Source organism: Petaurus breviceps, unplaced genomic scaffold (assembly GCF_028583685.1).
Source record: "Petaurus breviceps papuanus isolate PSGF00001 unplaced genomic scaffold, PetGlider_PUasm1.0 90919, whole genome shotgun sequence".
Lineage (NCBI taxonomy): Eukaryota > Metazoa > Chordata > Mammalia > Diprotodontia > Petauridae > Petaurus > Petaurus breviceps.
In genome coordinates, this window is record NW_027187378.1 from 6,909,627 (window position 1) to 6,927,815 (window position 18,189).

The 18,189-nt window shown below is 36.4% G+C and overlaps 1 protein-coding gene and 1 long non-coding RNA gene across 3 annotated transcripts in view; one reads left to right on the top strand and one right to left on the bottom strand.

The window, feature by feature from the left end:
* The window catches only part of MACROD2 (mono-ADP ribosylhydrolase 2), a 2,250,628-nt gene that overhangs the window by 1,136,998 nt on the left and 1,095,441 nt on the right, over nt 1-18,189 (top strand). The gene's annotated exons all lie outside the window — the stretch shown is intronic.
* LOC138151757 (uncharacterized) overlaps nt 1-18,189 on the bottom strand; it is a 33,837-nt gene that overhangs the window by 14,231 nt on the left and 1,417 nt on the right. The window contains exon 2 of the long non-coding RNA XR_011165907.1: nt 10,915-11,040. This is a non-coding gene — a long non-coding RNA (uncharacterized lncRNA). The remainder of the gene's footprint in view (nt 1-10,914; nt 11,041-18,189) is intronic.

Genomic DNA, 18,189 nt, shown 5'->3' on the forward strand with positions numbered 1-18,189 from the left:
ATCCCACCTCCCACTTGTTCTATTCTCTACTTTGATCCCATCCCTTTTCAAAAGTGGGTGCTTCCAACTTCTCTCCCCTCCAGCCTGCCCTCCCTTCCATCATACCCCCTCTCATCCCCTTCCCCCCTACTCTCCTTTAGGGTGAGATACCCTACTTAGTGTGTATTTCATTTCCTCCCTGAGCCAAATTCAATGAGAATAAGGTTGACCCATTCCCTTTTGCCTTCCCATTCTTCCCCTCTGTTGTAACCATTTTCCCTTGCCTCTTCTTTATGAGATAGTTTACCCCATTCTGTCTCTCTCCATCTCTTCTCATTATATGTCTTTCTCACCTCTTAGTTTCACCTTTTAAGTCCCTTCCCATTAACTTGGTCCTGTGCCCTCTATCTATGTATACCTGTAAACATATATACACACATTCACATAAGTATTCATATACCCATATACCCTCCGATATAGACATATTTACATATATATACATATGTGTATATATATATATTTATATTCCCTTCAACTATTTTCATACTGAGAAAAGTTTCATCTGTTACAATTATCATTTTTCCATGTAGGAATGTTAATAGTTCAACTTTGATAAGTGGCTTATGATTTCTTTTCCCTGTTTACCTTCTCATGCTTCTCTTGCTTCTTGTATCTGAATATCAAATTTTCTACTCAACTCTGGTTTTTTCATCAAGAATTCTTGAAAGTCCTCAATTCCACTAAATGACCATATTTTCCCCTGAAACATGATAGTCACTTTTGCTGGGTAGGTGATTCTTGGTTTTAATCCCAGCTCCTTTGCCCTCCGGAATATCACATTCCAAGCCCTTCCATCCCTCAGTGTAGAAGCTGCCAGAGTGCTGTGCTGGCTGATTCCTGTCAGCCTGCTGGGCTGTCTTCAGTGGGAAGTTAGCTTCTCTGTGTCATCTTGTGGGTTCTGTAGTTCCAAAGTTTGTTCAGAATCCCCTTTTACATGAATTGGGGAAGGTGGAATCTGGAGTCCCGAGGAGGTCCTGTTTCTACTCCACCATCTTGACTCCTGAGGGCATATATTTTAAATAACAGCAGTAACTGTGCAAAGACACAGATGATAGAGATAGATATATGAGGAACAACTAACAGTTTTTATTAGATAGTGAAAGAATGGGAGTGACATGAAATTACATCAAAGTAGGTATAAGCAAAATTGTGAAGAGCTTTAAAGCCAGTTTTGTATGACAGACAATAGGGATGCAATGCGGATATTTTTAGTAGAAAAAATGATATGATTAGTCCTATGTTTTAGGAACAACAGTTTGGCAGATATGTGAAATAAGCAAAGACTTGAGTAAGAAAGGTGAATAAGGAGGCTATTTCCCCATTTAAGCAACTGACTGTGGCTCCAGTACGATGATGACTAGATAGTTGATGGTGCTATCAACAGAAATAGGGAAGTTTGGAAGAAGAATGGGTATTGGGAGAAATACGAGTTCCTTTTCAGATGCTGAATTTCAGGTGTCTCTAAAACATGCAAGTGGGAATACCCAGCAGGCAATTGGTAAAAATGACCTATAGCTTCAGGAGAGAGATTAGATATCTAGATAATAGTGATAGAAATCATCTGTATAGAGACAAAAATTGAATTTTCTGAAGCTTTGAAATTGTATTTTTTGAATTTTGAAATTATATAAGCATAAGGAGAAAAGAGAACAGAATGCAAGACAAATCTTTGGGTTCACTCACACTTAGTAGGCATGAAAAGAATGATGATCTCATAAGGGAAATTGAGAGGGACAATAAATTTGGAGAAAAATGGAAACAGTGCTGTTACAGACACCAAGAGAGAAGAGTGTCAAAGAGGAAGAGATGGTTAATGGTCAGAAGCTAGAAAGTATAGAAGGTTAAGTACTTAGTAAAAGATTAGTGGAGTAAATCATTGAGATGATATTGATAAACGTAATATTTTCACGTGAATAAAGGGGACAGAAGCCAAAGTTTATGCTATTAAGAAGTGAGTGAGGGTGAGGAAATAGAACAGTAAACATAAATAACTTTTTCTGAGAATTTGTGAAAGGGAGATGAGACTTAAAATAGTAGCTTAAGGGAATGACAGAATTAAGTGAAGGTTATTTAAAGGTGAAGAAGACCAAGGTATTTTTTGTAGGTGGTATGGGAAGTCAATAGAAAAAAAGGAGACTGAAGATGAGGATGGCAACCTCTAAGAGGATATGAGGGGCTGAAATTATGAGCAGAAAAAGATTGGTGAGCCTTGGTAAGAAGTCCCACCTATTCTTCAAAGACTGAATTGTCAAAGGAGAGAAAACAGAATGACAGAGAGAATTGTTTTTGTTGAGTTGTTTCAATTGCATCTGACTCTCCATGACCCCATTTGAGGTTTTATTTTCAAAGATACTAAAGTGCTTTGTCATTTCCTTCTCCAGCTCATTTTACAGATGCAGAACTGAGGCAAACAGAGTTAAGTTACTTATCCAGGGTCACACAGTTAGTAAGTGAAGTCAAATTTAAGCTCATGAAGATGAGTCTTTCAGATTCCAAGCTCAGTACTCTACCACTGTGATGCCTCTTTCCCCAAATAGAGATTTAGAGGTTTAGAAAGAGTGGAAGATCACAACAGATGATCTCTGTTTCCTCAGTAAAGTAGGAGACTAAGTCCTCTTCTGGAAAAGTAGTATAGGAGGCCTAAGGAAAGAAGGAAAGGTCTAGAATAGCTAGTGAAGAGATTGTGATAAGGCATGAGTCAAGGAAGAATGAAAGGATTAATATGGAGCAGTGTGGACTCAGTGGAGACGTGATAATAGTAGAAAGTGTAATAGACTCAAAGTTAGCTGTGTTCTCTCAGTTTTCTCTAAGAACACTCAAAAATGTATGAGTAAAAATAGAGAAGATAAAGGATCAGGGTTAACCAAGGGTTGGTACTTGACAAGGCCTGACTTGGCAAGGATCAAAGGCAAGTCTTGACTAGGATCAAAGGGCAAGGAAATCAAAGATCACTAATCACTATTATATTGTAGAACTAGAGGGTGAAGATCGTGAAAGGAGAAATAGAAGAAAGAACAATGGCTGAATGACCATTTGCCAGGTATGATGAAGAGGGTATTCTTATTCAGGTAATGGATGGAGTAGATGGCCATTAAAGTATCTTCTACCTCTCAAATTATAGGATTCTGTGATGTACTAGGGAAGCTTACTATTTAAAGAAATATGATAATGATTCCTTTTAGAATCCAAATGAATACTCATTTGGGAATATTTCTTTGTTTCTTATACATCTGATTCTCATTCCTATTCTATTTTCAGAATTACTCTTCAATGCCAAATTTTGCTTACCCTAAAATCTGTTTTCCCCATGATGGCCTGAAGTTATCAAGTCTGATTTTTTTTCTTATGGGATCTTCATAGTTCAAATTTAACAGAGAGAAAAATAGATTGTAAACACTGAAAGTAAAGACATAGGAGAGTTTCCAAGGAGCGAATTATGAAATTGTACGTTGTGAAATGGAGCCATCAGGCCTAAAGGAAATTTAGTCTACTAGGATTCTGCCCTTTTATTTCTGCTTTTGTTAGAGTTTTATCTATTCTGATGTGTTTTATCCTATGAAGTGCAAGAATTGATTTGTGCACATTTCAGAGAATATGACTAGAACAGAACTGTAGACCATTACAGGTGACATACTGTCCCATCTATGTAGCCATAATTTGGACAGAGTAACCAACCAAACAATAATTCAGCATTTATTAAAACACTATTATGTGTGAGGCATTGTCCTAAGATCCCAAGGACACAAAGATAAAAGTGGAACAACTTCTGCCCTCAAAAAACATACATTCTATCAATTAGGATCCTCTTGCACATGGGTGGCAAAATTTATAGTGTAGTGGCAGTGCTTGTAGTCTTTTGGAAGCATAGAAACAACTGGCGTTTGTGCCTACAAAGCAAGGATAATTAGTTAAAGTAGGAAATAAGACAAAGTGTTTCTTCATGGTCATTCTCCAGCTGAGAACTTTGCTAACATGAAAATTCATTGTCCCTTGGGGTGGCTAGGTGGCACAGTGAATAGAGCACCGGCCCTGAAATCAGGAGGACCTGAGTTCAAATATGGCCTCAGACACTTAACACAAAAACTAGCCGTGTGACCTTGGGCAAGTCACTTAACCCCAATTGCCCTCCAAAAATAAAAAAATATATATATTTTTTAAAATAAAAAAGAAAATTCATTGTCCCTAATAGATTCTTCTCCAGCAGTTGCCTCATGATACATGTTCCGTGGTCTGTGCCACCTTTCTCCCTCCAGTGGAATTGAAGACATGTTTTTCTACTTTCCCTGGGTACAGAAATTGCTGGCTCTTGATCTGATTCCATTGTTCTTAACCCCCAGTCTTTGGAATCTGTGCTTCAACAAAATATGCAGAATGTATTTTTTCAACTACTCAAAGACACCTCTGAAATGTAACTGTTCTGATAGTCAGACCACTCCCCATAAAAGGACTAAGGAAGACTTCTCTTTCATTCCCAGGATATTCTGCTGGCATTGTTACTAGAGACAGCATCCCACCAATTCTCAGAACAAATGAGGAGTACAAACCTGATGCATTTGAGGACTTTTGCTTTTTTATTGTTTATTGATGTCTTATTGAGAGTTAATTGGAAGAATGATTAGTTAGTGAAGTCACTTGCTAAATGGAAGGCACAAAAGAATCAACAAAAGCCTGGGTACAGTTGTAACAGATGTCTTGGTTAAGCATTGCCCCCCAAAATTGGCCAGCTAGTGGAAAGTAGAGGCCCTGTCCTCTCTGGGGCAAAACCAACCAATACAAACACTCTTTGGATGAAATGGTAAACCTAGTTCCTCCAATTTTGTCTTTATAAAAACAACTGAAAAAAGTTATAAAAAGTATAAAAACTGAAGACTACATTGTGTTCTGTTTTGGGCACTATAATTTAGTAAAAACATTGATAATATGGAAAGAATTCAGAGCAAGAGAACCACAATGTTAAAGGGCCTCAAAATCATGCCATATAAGGACCCTCTGAAGAAAATAAGGATAATTAGCCTAAAGAACAGAAGACATAGAGGGTAATGATAGCTATATTTAAGCATTTGAAGAGACATCTAGTAGAAGATAGATTAGAATTGTCCTGCTTGGCCTTTTCGGGTAGAAGTAGGATTAGTGGGGAAGCTGCAAAGAAACACATTTAGGCTTGTTGTAAGAAAAAAAAAAACATTCCTGGAAATTTTGTGCAAAAATAGAATGGCCTCCCCTAAGAGGAGAGAAATTCTCTCTCGCTTGAGGTTCTTAAGCAATGAAAATATACTTGTCAAGTTCCTCAAACTCAACATGTCTAAAAACAGAACTTAGTTTCCCCCATATTCACCCTTCTCTCCAGTGTTCCTATTCTGTTGAAGACCTGGGGTCAAGTTCTGCCTTTGACACTTACTCATTTTATGATTCTTGGGAAGTTCCTTTAACTGCCAGGGCTCTACTAGACAACACTCTGTATTTCAGAATAATTGCCCATCTAGTAACTCTTCTTTTACCTACACCACAAATCTTGCTGATTGTACCTCCAGAATACCTCTCACATTAATCCCCTTGTAATGTTAATGGGATCATCCCTGCCCATTAATAGGCCTCACGTGGAGCCCATTAAGGGAAGCTTGAGTAGGGGAGGCTCATTTTTCAGGAAGGCCCACACCTTTTTGTTACTTTGTAATTAGGCAGTGGGTCACTAAGGTTGTGATGCCCTCTGACCCTGAAGAACTGTTTATATACTCTGAGGTTAGCATTTTGCTTTGGGGCTCACTCATTGGAAGAGTGTTCTTATGATTTGACCAGATGAGATTCTGGGTAGCCATTAAGGAGCCCTGCCTCCTGGCTTTGAAAAACAGATATTGGTGCTTCTCTCTCTGCCAACTATGTATGTATTGCCTTGGTCAGATAGTTGGATCTGTCTGTTGATCTGTGCTAATTCCTCAAACTGTTAGAAGCCCTATGTGTTGGTCTTCATTTCCCTGCTTATATTTCCTCTATTTTCCTTTGTTTGGGTTTTCTCTGAAGTTCAGGTTGCTGATTTTTCCCCTGAACTAATTAATGTAATTTAAAAAGTTATTTTTGACTCCTTAAACAGTTATCTTTCCTACTAAAGCATATCTAAGAACCTGTCCTGGGTATATCAGTGTGGTTGCTACTACAGCCCTTCTCTTCACTCACTAGTCTACTACCCTAGTTCAGACTTGCTTGCCTTAACAGCAACCTTCTAATTAGTCTCCATAATTGTAACACCAAAGCAATATTCACAACACCCACAGTGGTTATGAATATGCTAGTATAGTTGTGAATCACAAAATGTAACAGGCTCTCCACATGGAGGACAGAACCAAAGCCTTTATTCAAATGCCAGAAAACTGAGTCCCCAAACCAGAAGTCAAAGTCATTACAGTAACCACAAAGTTGGTACACATAGTTAATTCAACGAACACCCACATTCCTGAGCCTTCAAAACAAAACAAGCTCCCTCAGGCAAAGATCCTCCTCTCTTCAGTCATGGTAGCTGCTCAGCCTCCACACTGCTCACTCCCAGCAGTTCTGGCTCCCAGCAGTTCTCAGAAGTTCTGGCTGGCTCTCAGAAGTTCTGCCACCACAAGTTCTGTTCTCCAAATCTCTTCTCAATTCTTAGCTCCTCAGCCTCCACACTGCTTGCTCCCAGAAGTTCTGGCTCTCTAGCTTGGGCTTTTCTTTATATAAGGTATTACCTCCTCCCTACCCCACCCCTTCCTGTTATGTCAGCAAGTTCATCCCACTGTGGGATCACAAGTTCTGGGTCTTAATACTTGATACAATTATGAACTTGAAACTAAGTGCTAAGTACCTGTTACCTTGCCAATAAAAGAGGATATGGAAGATCTTCAAATCCCATTACCATTACAATGACTTAAGTCTCTTTTTTCTATGATTCATCTTTCCCATTCAACATTTCAGACAGACTGGCCTACTTCTTGTTCTCTTCATATGTCTCTATTACTGCAGGATATTCTCCATCACCTGTAATGAACACCCTTTTAATTTCTACCTTTTAGAATCTCTTGTTCTTTGAGGCTAGGCTAAAGCAATACCTCCTATATATAAGATTAAAAAAAAAACTATCCTGATCATCCCTTCCCATAGTTCCTAGTGCCCACTTTCCCTGATATCACTGTGTACACACACATACACACATGCATACATATATGTATATATTATGTATGTATTTTATTTACTTATCCGTGTATACATTTTGGTCCAAGGGAATGAAATATAAGCCATTTAGGACAGGAACTCTTATTTTGTTGTATCCTCAGCACCTAGCACAGTGCTTACTAAATGATAGATAATAAATGCTTACTGAATAAAAGAATGAATGAATGAATGTTGTAAAGGGAATTCTTTTTCAAGAAAATGGAGCACTATATGGATTCTGAGATACCTTCTAATTCTGACATCCTATATTTCTGTGAATTTTCCCCAGGACCCTGGTTTCTTCTATAATATATTTATACCTTGGTTTGCTAGTACATAGACAATAGATTCAGCATTTATTTTGAGATGAAGGAAATAATGAAGTTTTTAAGTTATAAATCTGGAAAAGACTATGGAGATCTATTTTAGATTCCTTCTCTCCTTATTTTGTAGGTGGGGAAACTGAGACTAAGAGAGATTAAGCCCTTATTTTAAGGTTTTTATAAGTAGGAGTAGAAACAGAATAAAGTCTAACTGGAGTGGCCAATAATGTTATCATCATAATATTGCCTATTGAACTTAGAGATGGCCATGCTGATATATCTATATAACTGGGGGAGTTTATAATTAGGATTGCATTATCTGCATTGTATTTGAAAACAACATTTTAGGCTTATCAAGGCATCTATACTTTTGTTGTTAATTTAAGCTTAAAATTGCACAAGAAAATCAGGTAAGGAAATGAATTCTCATAGGATAAAAACGGGCTTAAATTTTTTATAGTATTTTGTGTTTATTTTAAAAACCCAATGTGAGTTGGAATGTATTTGCTATATAAATATTTTCATAATGCATACCTATATATAAATATGTACAATTATTACAGATAATATTGATATAGTAAGTACATATTAAATTCAAACTGAATTTCTTGAAAATTTATGTACGTTGATCCCATAAGAATTTCAGTATGCCTGATATATTTTCCTTATAAATATTTAATTTTTGTTTGCTAACGTTGAAAAAGGCAATACTTCACAAGAGTCCATTTCATAAGTAGGAAACATGAATGATTTTGTCATGGTAACAGAACTTGTGAAATATTGAGGATTTATGTATGTGGAATGTCTCGTAATGGACTATTATACATTTAAAATAGTCTTTTCTTCTGGTCTCCTGTGGAAAATTTAAACAGCTGAAGATACAGCAAGTGAATCAGAAGCATTTCTTTTGCTATGCTTTTCTTAATTTAAATTGAAGTGTTATTTGCTCAGTTATATTAGCAAGAGGAGAGGGAAAAAAAACAAACCTTTAGTTCAGTGAAATTATCTTCTGTACTACTCTTACTAACGTATTCTTTCTGCTGTTTTGCTACATGCTGCACATCTTTTAAACCTGGCCTTTGCTGTTTTCAAGATGGGGCATGTTACCAAAGGTGAAAGCTATATTATGTGGTAAAGTCATCCTCCAGCAAGAAAATCTCCTACTATGGCAGGTAGGAGTGAATTGGGCTGAGTCATTCGTTTCTTGATAGAAGGGAGCAGCCTCTGTTTTCTGCCACACTAGTATTTCAATTACCTGATTTATTTTATTTTGTTTCTTTGCATTTGCTTAAATAAGTGCTAATGATGATTCAGTTGTTTGAACAGAGAAGTGTTTGGGGGGAATGCCTTTAACCTTAGGCTAAACTCAGAACTCTGCATTTCTCAAGGAATTTAGTATTGGAACACCAGGCTGAGATGCTTTTGGAGAGGCCATTAAAATTTGTCTGGTGGGAAAGCTTTTATTTTTGCCATTTGGGAACATGACAATCTGAAACCTCACTTTAATTCTGGACCCTCTGAATCTCATTTGCTCATCCCTGCTTCTGTGAAATAAGTCCCATGAAGGCAGTGGAACGTTTTACAAGGAAAATGATGAATGTGTTGCTACATTTTGGGGAATGGGAATAGCAGGGAGTATATAAATTGTCATTCTAGGTGCCAAATGTTACAGCAGAATTGTTTACACTCATGAAGTCCTTAGGTTGTAAGTTATATAAAATTACATTTATGACTATGCCTTTAGGAATTCTGGTGTATATTTGGGTGGGGGGGGCAAGGGAGACATGTATTAAACCTGAAATGCTCTAACTTTTAAATACCGCAATGTGGTAGGCAGTTAATCTCTAAAGTAGATACTGAACATGCGTAACTGCTTTATTACCATCAACATATGCCTCTTTATAATTACTCTGGCTTATACCCTGGGATGAGCTGAGGATGGATGGATGGATGCTGGAGCAGCCACAGCTCCCAGTATTCTTGTTTTCATTGCTTTGTGTACCAAACAGAAGGTATTAAAAAAAAGTGAGTTTGCCCAATATTGGTGCTCATAAAAGTACGGCACTGAAATTAATAGCACTGTCTGTTCTAGACCTGAGGATAACAGATGTTGTGTAAGTTTCAATACACAGTTGTCCATATACCTCAACAGATTGGATGCTCCATTGAGGGGTGAGGTATGGGGAGCTCATTCTTCAAGAGAGTAGGAATGACTCTAGTCCACTGTTATCCAGTAACTTTGGTGCATGGGCAAGTGTAAATTAGTAACTATATGACTGATTGACTACCTACTTTGTCCTCTTACTTTTTACTCTTCCAAGAATAAAGAGGATTAATCCCTATTAGACCATAATCACTTTGCAAATATTTGGGTTAACTAGTGACAATATGAGAATCAGCAAAAAATAAGTGGCACCTTGATTTCTAAATGGCAAAAATCCTGGCTCCTAAACTTATTCCTAAACTAAGAACACTGCTGTGCTGATTACTAAATATACAGTCACAGATGGCATTTGCAATTTCCCATTATCTGAGCAGGTCCATGGTTTTGTGCAAAAGCCAAAAGTTCCAGTCTGAGTTCTTCCCCTAACAATGTGTACAGCTTTCAGCAATTTACCTCACCTCTCTAAGCCTCAAATTTTTTCAATAATAAAGTAAAGGAAATATGTAAAATAGTACCAATATCTCTTGTAGTTCTAGACTTTTGTGTCTCTAAAATATAAAGAATATAGGTGTGTGTGTATTTGGTAAATATATGTATGAACTCTATAAAAGTAGGATCTTTGTCACATCTGTCTTTTTATCCCTGGCAGCTTAGCATAGTTCCCTGTCCAAAGTAAGTGCTTAATCAATACATATTTGTTGTTTTTTATTTTTTAACAATCTGAATAGTGGGACTGGAAATTAGTAGAAGAAGGGAGTCAAGTTCTTTGTCATCATGTTTTTTTTCAGACTAATGGACTGTTGTTTAGCTGTTTGCAGTTATATCTTCATGACCCCATTTAAGGGTTTCCTGGGAAAGATACTGGAGTGGTTTCCTGTTTCCCTCTCCATCTCATTTTAGAGATGAGGAAACTGAGGAAAACAGGGTTAAAAAGACTTGCCTAGGGTCACACAGCTAATACGTGTCTGAGGCCAGATTTGAACTCATGAAGATGAGCCTTCCTGACCCCAGGCCTGACACTCTATCTACTGTGCTACCTAGCTGCCCAATGGATTATTAAGATTTTAATAAAATATAACTATTCTTCTGTAATAATATTTGATAAATAAGAAATTTACAGGTGAAAGAATCTTCAAGTATCTTCTAGTCCAACGATTATGTTAGAGATGAGGAATCTGAAGCTAAGAGGGGTGAAAAACTTCAAAGTCATACCTGTAGGTGGTTGCAGAGTTGGGTCTTAAACCGAGGTCTTCTGAATAAATTATTAGTCTTCTTTCCACTGAATAACCCATAAATTAATGTGGTTTCTCAAGGTGTGTTCCATAAGCTGGATATACACTAAAAAACATAGATGATAAATCTGCTATTGGAAATGATTAGCTGTATGACTTGAATAGGCCATTTAAATACACACATGCATGTGTATATATACATACATGTGTATATACATATATGTATATGCATATCTTTGTACATATGTATATGTGTGTATACGCACACATACGCACACATATAGTGTTAAGAGTGAAATAAAAAAGCTGCTTTTGCTGTGACCCAGCTACTTTGGTCACATTTAGTTTTTTTTTAAGTATTTTTTTTCAGGAACTCATTAATATGGAAATACATAAGTAATAAATTAAAACTATTTTCTCTATTGTAGAAGAATAGTGACACAGAAAATAAATGTGATCTAGAAGGTGATTTAAAAAGCTGAAGTACATAAAATTGTACGTAACTATTTGGTGCATAGAGGATATTCTGAGAATTTGTAATATTTTCAAAAATTACATCCTACTATGAAAACTTAATCTTCAAAACTATCCATTTTATACAGCCTATTCTTATATTCTCATTCTCTCTACCTGAAAGGTTACAGCACCATATCTAAGTGTGATTTGTAATCCCAGCATAAAGGAGAGCTCTTTCTTTCTCAAGGTGTTGACCAATATCTTTCCAGGGGGAGGCAAGTAATTTAATTACCATTTTCAGAAAAGGTCTTTTTTTTCTGCTTCTTCTGGTCTAGAATTAATAGGTTTTCTGTTTTTGTTCAGATTATTTGAGTGAATTACAAAGAGCTTGAAAGGAAGATTTGTTAAGAACGGAGTAGAGTACAAATATGTCTCTGGATAATCAAGAAGTAACTAGATTTTTCTTCTAGAGAACATCAATGATGAATTTGTAATAAATGCATTCCTATGCACACACATTATCAACCCAGAACATTTTAAGATTATTTCACATTATTCCCACCATCAGCTGACAAGCATCACTGAGCCAAATACTCAGCTTCTACTTAAGTAGGAATACATCCACTTAAAGATCTTTAAATAGGTTTCCTCTCTATAAATTGTATATAAAATCCTCACTAATATTTTAGCTTTTACTTTTTTAGAATTGTAGTAGATTGAGTAACTTGTGAATATTTTCAAATTGATTGATAACAAAAATATGCATCTTATTCTCAATAATATTGTAGTTATGTTTTCCACATAAACAGAATCTCTTTTCTTCTTTTGAATTTCCCTTTAAACTCCTTTACCTACTTCATAAGAGTAGGAAGAGGGATTTGCAGAATCTTTGGCTATTATGAAGGAATCAAAATTAAACTTTGCCACCTGTGGAGTATTTGTTGCTTCTTATCCTTTCCTCCTCACCCCCACCCTAATCTCAATGCATGTATGAAAATGGGAAGCTAATATAGCCTTTTGATTTCCCTCCAATCTTCCATCACATACAACCCACAGTCTGTGCCTCCAGCACAAAATTACCTTTGTCAGACTAATTAAATAAAGTCTGCTATTTCATCACATGGGGGTAAAGCTCATTTGTTAGTAATTTTATTCCCTCCTTAGTTATAGAAGAGCAGTACTTTGAGAAAGTCACACACAGAGCCATATAAAATAGCAATATTGTAACTACATCCATTATTCTCTTAAAATGCTTTGACTGGACCCTTTAGGATTAAAGACAAGAACATCATCAGAGATTTTTGTTTTCATTCCTTTTTATTTTCCTGCCACCTGTGACAAAGAGGATATTTGTACTTTAGGGTCTCACTTAGTCAATTAATGTGGGAAAGCAACCATTTCTATTTCCTTTTGAAGCATGATGTAAGAACAAATACACTCAGTGTCCTGAACACAAGTCATATAAATGTTTAAATTTGAGGGCCAAAGCTGGGAAGAGTTGTTTTTTAGGGAATGCCTTTGGTTGTTATTGTTTTGTCACTGGGCTTAATCACTCTGTGATTTGTAGCCCTGCTGCTTTAATCACCCAGACTGTGGTAGAAAATTAGCATTTTTCCTTCCTTCTACCGAAAAAAAAATGCTATTCCATCATTTTTGAGACCCAGATAGCCCTGTGTTGGCCTTATGTAAATAAATAATTGCTTGAAATGGAAACAATCCCCCAGCAAGACAATTGGTAAATAAGACTGGAAGAAAAGGAGCATAACTTTTTGGACCAGAGTTTCAAATATTATATTCAGGTAGAACTCAATATTACTATTTTAGAATTTTAACTTTTGGTACCTCTGCTTTCTTTTCAGAGAAACTGTCATCTTGACACGAAAGAGATGGATTGCTAAATTTCAGTCTCATAATTTCTCTTATCTCTTTTCTATAGAAACGTTTTGATTGAAAGCTCATTTTTTTTTGTGAAGTATGTTACCAATGAAATAGGTTTGAATTGGAGCCCATATAATCTGTTTTTAAAAAAACAAACAAACAAACCAACCTTAAAAAACCCAACACATTTTCCTGACAGGTTTACATCCTGAATTACAAAATATAATTTATAAGGGATCAGACTGGCATTCTAGTAGAGCCCAAAGCCATACCTGAAGAGCCATAATACCTACCTACATCATACTCAACAAGTTGTGATACAATCTTTGCTTAAATACTTTCTGTTAAGAGGGAGAATAACCACTTCTGTGGGCAGCCCATGCCACTTTGAATGGCTATAATTATTTTCCTTGCCACAAGCCAAATTGGACCACCTGCTAACTCCAGAAGACATAATAAACTCTCTGGTTCCTTTTCATCTTCTTATACTTGGAATGATCTGCTCCTCAGCTCCACATATAAACATCTATTAGTATGCTCAAATGCTACCTTTTCTGTGATTTCTTCCCTGATATTCTCATTCTCTTAGAATTGATAAGAGAATTTCTTTTTTCTTTTTTAAAAATTTATTTATTTACTTTTAGTTTGCAGCATTCAGTCCCACAATTCCTTGGGTTTCAAATTTTTTCCCTCTCCCTTTACTCCCCACTCCCTCCCATGGCATTATGCAATCAAATATAGGATCTACAAATACCTTCACATTAAACATTGGTCAAGCTGTAAGGAAGGATTATAGCCAATGGAGTGAACAATGAGAAAGAAGAAACAAAACAAAAGAAAAAAATGAGAGAGAGCAAGTAATTTGCTTCAATCTGCATTCAGACTCTAGTTTTTTCTCTCGATGTGGATATCTCTTTCCATCATGAGTCTTTTGGAGCTGTCTTATAATCTTGCATTGCTGAAAGGAGCCCAGTCTATCAAAGTTAGTTGTCACACATACTATTTGTCTATAATTGTGTTCAAAGTTCTCCTGTTTCTGCTCTCCTCACTCAGCATCAGTTTATATATGTCTCTCCAGGTTATTATAAAGTCTGTCTGCTCCTCATTTCTTATAGCACAATAGTATTCCATTACATTCATATACCCCAATTTGTTTAGCCATTCCCCAATTGATGGGCATCCCCTTGATTTCCAATTCTTTGCCACCACAAAAGGAGTTGCTATAAATATTTTTGTACATATGATAAGAGAATTTCTAAGTTGGAAGGGACTTCAGAGACCATCTAGTCTAAATCAGAATTTAAACACACACACACACGCATAGAAACACACACTAATCCTCTCTATAACATTCCTAACTTGTTATCATGTAGCATTAGCTTCAATAATATCAGTGAGGGAGAATCCACCACCTCCCAAGGCAACCAATTCCCCTTTTGGATAACTACCCTTTTAGAAGATTTCCTTTACCTCAAGACTAAATTCACTTATTTTTTTTAAACTAATACCAATTGGTCCAATTGGTATTTAGAACCATGTAGAAAATGTCAAATCCATAATCCCCCTCTACTACTTGAAGATATATAACATATCTCTCTTTAATGTTTCCTTTCTTTTCAGTGTTAAATATTCATAGTTCTTTTAATCGCTCTTCTTAGGGAATGAGTTAACAAAATTGACATGACATCATAAGATGTATTCACATGAAATTATAAGCATCAGTTCACATGACATTGTAGGAGCATAAATTACAGCTAGACATGACCTTAGAAGTCATAGAACCCAACCACCTCATGTTACAATTGAGGAAACTGAACCATAAAGGGGTTAAGTGACTTGTCCAGAGTCACACAATTAGGGAGTATCTGAGGTGGGATATGAGCCTAAATCTTCCTGACAGGTTCCATGAAATCAGTACATTAATGAAGCAACATTATGAAGAGGCCATTATTTCTATAGGTATAATGTTATAAAAGAATGATTGACTATATATCATTAAAGATTAGTTCCCAAACCTTCCTAAGTTAAAAGGTAACTTATTTTGAAAGAATGTTTGTCCAAGTGACATGACAATGTATGATTTTGCTTCTAGTTTATTAAAAAAAAGAGCTAATATCTTAATATTATTACTCTTTTATTTAGAGAACCATTCTGCATTGCACCTCTTTCCCCCTTTCATCCTTACCAATTAGCTTTATAATTCTTCAATGTCTTTAAATATATTTCTATATTATAAAATTATGTCTGTAATTATAATTCTATAATGTCTTTTAATTAAAAAGAAATTTCAAGCATGTGAGACCAACCTTAGGCAAATACCTGAAATAGCAATGAGCTTGGAGTAAAATGACCTAAGTTTGAATCTTTGTCGAAAAGATGAAGAGATATGAACCAGATGATGTTATAATTAGATAAATTAAGAATTGAATGAATGAGTAGATTTAATGGTTCACTGTCAACTTAGCAAGAGTTCTTCAGTGGTATACACCCAGGATTTATGTTTGGTACTGTTACTATTTAACATTTTAATCAGTAACTTCAGCAAAGGCTTATCAAATGTACAGATGAGATGAGTCTGAGAAGGATAAATAACACACAATTGAATAACAGCAGAGATCCAACATAACCATGACACGCTCCAGTATCAAGTTAGATCTAAAGAAATGAAATTCAATAGGAATAAATATAAAGTCTGAGACTTGGGTTCAAGAAAATCACCTTCACATGGATAGAATGGGGGACACATGGTTAAATGGCAGTTTTTCTGACAAAGATCTTGGAATTTTAGTGGGCTGCAAGATCAATATGAAGCTCTTATAGCCAAGAAAGCTATTCTGACCTTGAGCTGCATTAAGAAAGATCCACATGCACTTGACCCTTGTCAGGTCACATGTAAAGTGCTATGTTATTTCTGAATCCCACAGTTTAGGAATGACACTGATACTATGGAAAGTGTCAAAGAAAGTCCGCCATGATGGTGAAGGAATTTGAATTCATGCCATGTTGGTTGGTTGTTGTCTTCCATTCTCGTAGAGGACCACCAAAATGACATCACTATGCTAAAGTCAAATTTCAATGTATCCAGCTGTGGTTGATCAAACCAATACAAGCTCAGAATGCTCTACCATACGTCAGGTACAAAAAGTCCATGTGCACATTTGGGTGGATTCTCTAAATTTGCACATCGAGTGTTTCCTTTGAGCTATTTCAATTCTGCTTTTCTCATAGAGCACAGTACCTTCTCTGATGTGGGCATGCCATGATGAGTGGTCTTGTGCCAGTGTCTCCCATGTCACACAATCAATTCCAGAGTTCTTGAGAGAGGCCTTGAGAGTGTCCACAATTATATTACTTCTTTTGACCACCATGTGAATGCTTGTCCTGTGTGAGTTCTACATAAAATAGTCTTTCTGACAAGCATATGTTTTGCAATCATGTTATGTACAGATTCATTGAAAGAATTAATGATGTGGAGTTGGAAAAGACTATGTGGATATGGGGTGGGAAGTATGGAATCTGTGGAAGAGAATATTGCAGTATTTTCACTGTGATTATGTGGAAGAAGAATCAGGCTTATTCTGTTTTGTCCCAAGGAACAAAACTAGGATCAATAGGTTTCACATATTTCTTTTCTTTTTTTAGGCTTTTAACATTGTATTATCATTCTTGTTGTTTCATGGAGTTGTTTTTAAGGTTTATTTTCTTCAGTGAGATTATGCCTATTTTACCAAGCTGTTTGGTTTTTTTTCCACAATTCTTTTGAATTGTTCCAATTTCTTTTCCCAGTGTTTCCTTTGTTGTTATTATGTGATTTTTAAAATCTTTTTTTTTTCTTTTGCTCTTTCCAATCTCTTTCTTTGGCTCTTCTAGGAAATCTTGTTGGGCTTGGGTCCAATATGCATTTTTCTTTGAGGCTTTTCTTTGTAGATATTTTTAATTTATCTTCTCCTGAGTTTGTTTTGAAATTCTCTGTCACCATAGAGACTTTTTAATGGTCAGGCTATTTTTTATTGTTGTTTGCTCACTGAATTTGGACTTAAGTTAGAACTATGTCTTGGGTGGGGGATGACCTCTAGGTGGGGAATGGCCAGACTGAGCTTCTATAATTTGATTTAGGCACCAGTAGGTATTCAGTGCTTTCAAAGTCATGTGATCTGAGAAGAGTTCTGGTCACTATCCTCCTCCTCTGCTCTCTTGTCCTAAGTATCACCACTGCTTTCTTGTGACTGTGATTACATTTCTCCACTCTGAAATTGTGACCTAGACCTGGATAGCAGGCTGTGGAGTTGATGAATAATGCCAAATTCTGTGCCCAGTGCTAGCACAGGTATCCCCTGGAATCTCTTTCTGATAGAAGTTCAGTTGCCTTACTTTCCCCATGTGTTGGGAATTCCTGGTACTGCTGCTGTTGCTATTCTAGTTGCCACCTCTAAGGCCCACAGCCAGCATTGCTTCCTTAACAATCTCTACTACAGTAGAGGACAGCCCCAAGCCCAGTGTCTATAGAGCTCTCTTTCTGCCTGTCTAAGCCTGTCAGGGCTTGAATAATGACACGCTCTGACCTTTTATAGGTTGTTCCACTCAGAATTCAATTTGACATTTTCCTGTGGTTGTTTGGTGGAAGATGTTTTGGGGAAAGTTTGGCAATTTTGACCTTTCACTTTGCCATCTTGACTCTATCCTCTTGTGGAAGTTTCAAAGATTCAAACTGAAGACACAATGGGGAAAAAGTGTTACTAGTACTTAGAAGCTATTCAGAAGTAGAATGGACTACTTCAGGAGGCAGTGAGTTTCACCATGCTGGATGTTTTCAGGTAGAGGTTAAATGACAACTTATTTAGTATGTTTTAATAAGAATTCCTTTGGAGATTGAGTTGGCCTACATGGCCGCTGTGGTTCCTTTCAACTCTGCTCTTTTGTT